A 4673-nucleotide genomic window follows, 5' to 3' on the forward strand; every position below is an offset into this window, starting at 1 on the left:
GTCTTTAATGATGTATTCACAATGCACTAAAATTTAACACATGCATGCTATATAGTAGGTGCATCATACTACATTGCTGAGCAGATTTCAACACAGTCACATTATATACAAGGTACATCGTACTACATTGTTGAGCACATTTTAACACTGGCACATTATGTACAGGGTACATCGTACAACATGGCTGAGCAGATTTTAACACGGATATTATATAGTGGGTATATCATATTGCATTGCTGCGGAGATTAAAAAGTTGTTGGTTTTGTTTGCTTCACAAGGGTGTCATGAATGCAGTGTGTACACTTGATGCTTCAGCAGCAAAAAAACCACTTGTCTGGGCTTAGCATGTCCTGTCGCAAAACGTCCCAACACCTTCATGAACATTTCGACATAGTGCGGGCAAGAGCTGCCTCGGTGGCACAGCGGCGAATTGCTGGCCTTTGCCGAGTGCCACCGAGGCCGAGGAGAGCCCGTTTCATGACGGGGTTTATTATGGAAAGAGCGCCGTGGTAATTTAAGTCTCAACTGCACGTTAAAAGTTCCCCTAGGGGGTCTCAATTAATCCCCAGTCTTCATCTTGGGCGTGCCAAATGCCATATGTTGATTTGGCTCATAAACTGCCCAAATTTGTAATTAAATTCCAAGCAGGTATTTTTTTAAAAAGGAAGAAATGGCCAGAAAAAGTTGGGAAGGTTAAACTATCACATTTACTCAAATGTAAGCTGGCATTGATTCTCGGTCGGTCCTGGGAAATTGCAAGGTTGACAAATATAAAAAAGCATTCTTAAATGTAAGTTAACCAAAAAGGAAAGAAAAGACATAAGATGAAAGATTAGTAATATTTATTGCAATATGCAATACCAGATGGTCAGAAAATGTTCTGTATTCTCACCTATCATTTTCGTCTCCTGGACTCTGTCATATATCCTTTCCCGTGTGGTACCGCTGGAGTGGTGTGGACTCAAGGTGCTTGCTTACGGATTTCCTATCAGCAGGTTCAAACCCAGACACAGAAAAAGCATGATGTAATTAAAATTTTGGTTGCGCTTCAAAAGGTCTCTAGGTAGCCAATGAATCCTCAGTCCTCTGTGGGAGCATGCCAGACACGTTTACATTTTTCATGTCACTACAATTTAGGTTACCACCTGCTCAAAAAAGTTCGTGCTGAAAAGCTGATGTGCAATAGACCTGCTTGTGATTTGAAGAGAAGGGCATCTTACAGTTTCTTATTGACAGCTTTCATCCCATGACTCATTTTTGTTATTTACAATATCAGAGCGCTAGGAACTGCCACAACGAACTTGTTGAACTTGCGAACATTTTAGCTGCGTCAGGACAACAAAAGTGAAACTGTCATGAACAATCTTTTCGATCCTGCCGTACCTACCATCCATAAGCTTGACAACAGAGTTGTTGGCTTTCTTGTTAACACTGTAAGAGGAAGTTGTCAGTATAGACTGGTTAAACAGCATGCGTTTAAATTTGACAGCCTGGGAAGAAAATTCTCTAGGACTTTGAAGAGGACCACAAAAATTTACATGTGGAGTTCCCCTGCCAGAAAAGCGCACTCCCTCCTCAGACATAGATATTGTTTTTCGTGTTGTTTGTGTGTCAAGTGAATTGCAATACTCCAAGACCCTTCTGCTGCTTGTCAGCTCACTTAGTTTAAATACTGCAGTTTGCAGTGCCAAGGCTCGACAGAGTTGCTGGGGAATACCGTTCGATGCTTTTACCCGAGCTTTCAGATATCCATTTCCACAATCAAATGGAATGGCTGAGTGAGCCCATAGTGGCCCCCAGAGAAGAACACCTTTCACGAGGTGGCTAAGCTGATGCATGTTAAAGGACATGCTATTTTGTTCATACAAGTGCTGAGCAGTGACCACAAACTCTAACATCATTATGTCAACAGCATCAATGTCCGAAATGAATATCCTCTTCTCCAGCATTACATGTAGGGACTCTATCAAGAGTGCCCAGTGACGAAGATGACGATCTGGCAAAAAGCCCTCCAACACTGGTATACTATAATACAGTAACCAATTCTCCAGTTCTTTTTTTTTTGCCTTCCAAAGCTTCCTTTCTCTTAAGGATCTTGGCATTCGCCCTACGTCCTTTGGTGGCCTCATTGCAAGGAGTCTTTAATCTAAATCTGCAATTTTGTTCCCAACATAGAACTCGGACTTTGGGCTTTTGAGCCAGTATGCAAGAAACTGCCGTACAACCCCGAGCAGCACACGATGCATGTAATCTGGCACAAATGCCCAGACAATGTCGAAGTGCTCAAGGTTGATTAAAGTAGATATGGCTCTGACTCCCCTAACTACTTTCTGTGTGTTAAAAGCTTCCTCCATATCTGCCACCATTTGGGTCTCTGTCCTCTCTGGAGGGTCATCCTTCAGAGCAGGGTACTTCACAGAGCCCTCGTGGTACTCCCCAGGGTGCAAACACCAATTGCAGCCGAAGTAACCATTAAACTGCAAAATGCCCTGCATAGGAGCTCTGGCCACTGAATCGACAGCGCAGCAGATACAAAATGCCTGAAAACTTTCATGGCACCCTTATGCTGCAAACAAAATCCCTCCAGAGACAAGTCATTCATCTGCTCAACAAAGACATTTTGAAAAATGTCCATCCTTGGTTTGCTTTTTTCGAACCACAGGGCCGCCAGGACGAGCTTGCTCATGCGAGTTGCTGAAGGCAGTTCATTTATTGTGAGCTGAATGGGCCACACGGCAGTTGAGGACGAACTGAATACAGGAGCGCCATCTGTGTTCAGCGTCATGCTCACCCTGTTTCCACAGTGGGCTGTAGCTTCAACACAAGACTTGTACTTTTGCTCATCTACAGTGTCTTCAAATAAGTTGTTCGAGGGAAGGGCCTCTGTCAGATCCAAGAAATCCTCAGATTCCAAAATAATCTGAAGTTGTGCACGAATGTCCAGAGTGACGAAAAACAGTGCCTCTGACAGACTAGAAATTTTACAGACTTTCGTACAATGTGGACGTCTAAACGACGAGCTATTTCTGTCTAGCAATCCAATGTAGACGAAGCAGTGGACGTAATAAAAATGAAACGTCAGGTGGTTATTAGAGTATATCAGCGCCTGTGTTAACATGTAACGTGACTCGGGTAAAACAGGTTTACTAAAATACTGTTGACCATTTTTGTAAGGTTGGAGAGGCCAGTAAAAGTGAGGTTACGGGACACAGCATACTTTCGTACCATGAGCAACAGTTCTCCTCCAGATACTACAACAGGTTCATTCACAATCTCCTTGAAGAGATTTGAAAAAAATGTACTCTTCCGGTTCATGACTTGGAGGGCACTCATTCTCACCTAGCTCAGTGACTTCAATGATTGAGTCCTTGAAAAGTGGAAAGACTTGTTACAAATCAGATTAAAATAATCCATAAATATTTGATAGTGGGAAGGAGCTAGCAGTGCCATACTATCTATACTTTCATACTGGAGTCCACACAAACGTTTTTTCAACATCCTTAACAGAAACAAATCTTTTTTTTTTTGCTTTCAACTAAAAAGTTAAACAATTATACTGTGTAGATGTGCATGCAAAAGGGAAAAAAAATAGTTCTTTTTTTCACTTATTCTTAGGACTCGAATAAAAATACTGCGCTCAGTGTTTCAAAACAGCAGTAAAGTTCCATTGAATACAGTACGATAATACAGAGGGTGTAGTCTATGTAAGCTATTTAACCTGCGAGCCATGCAGTTCTCACATGCTCATGCTTCTGTGAGTCGAGTGGCCAAACTGGTGCTCATAATACATATTCATTTATTAAGTTCTCTGCAATATTGTAGAAGCCAAGCGCATGAGAGGGAACAAGCCTGCTTGATAAATACTTCGGCGGGCAAGATAACCTCTAACCGACAGAAAAGGGACACCTTGATCCAAAGTGAAGAATCCCAAGTATGACACATGAAAGGCCAAATTTCTTCTCTACTACTGCATGCCATGACAACTTCCAATACCCTCGTAACTCTGATATGAAGGCTACAAGGCTGGGTATCAGAGTTTTGCAAGGTGTGTTGAAGGCGTCCCACATGACACATCCTGTTCCAAAGGCATCCGACACAGAGCAAAAGAAAGCAGTTCTTTCCAGGTCGAAATTAAAATACTAAAGAAAGCTGTTAAATCTTCAGATGCAGGATGCAACTGACTTTAGGAACACACAAAAAGTCATCTGTAGAGTCACTGTCACGGTCAAAGGAGGGACTTGGTGCATCTTCTCCACCAGGGCAGTGCAACAGTGCTGCTTCCTGGTCCGAAGGCACTTTAAATAAAGCAGGATGCATAAAGTTATGTCACCTCATGCAGTCACGTATAGTTCAATTTGAAAATACTTAATGTTGGTCGATCGCGTTTACTTTTAACCAATCGCCGCCTGTCATAGCCGGTAGATTCAAATGAAGGGTGCACCATTGCACCCTTCAACTGAACTGCGCATGCATTAAAAGCTTTCCCCCCCGCCCCCTCAAACTGACAGGAGGCGCAGCGTAGAATAAAATAAAATTGGGTTTGATTCCAACTGATTTCTACATCATGCAACTATTTTCAACGGCACACTTACAGAGTCATTTATAGAGTTACTGTGAAGGCTGGACCATGTACATCTTCACCACTAGAGGTGTGCAACAAGGGTGCGTCCTGG

The 4673-nt window shown here is 42.6% G+C and overlaps 1 pseudogene; it reads right to left on the reverse strand.

Moving 5' to 3' along the window:
- Positions 1–1280: 1280 nt before the first annotated feature.
- On the reverse strand, positions 1281–2495 carry LOC120846266 (annotated as a pseudogene).
- Between the last annotated feature and the right edge of the window lie 2178 nt (positions 2496–4673).

This window comes from Ixodes scapularis, unplaced genomic scaffold (assembly GCF_016920785.2).
Source record: "Ixodes scapularis isolate PalLabHiFi unplaced genomic scaffold, ASM1692078v2 PGA_scaffold4__175_contigs__length_147842914, whole genome shotgun sequence".
In the NCBI taxonomy this organism is placed as follows: Eukaryota; Metazoa; Arthropoda; class Arachnida; order Ixodida; family Ixodidae; genus Ixodes; species Ixodes scapularis.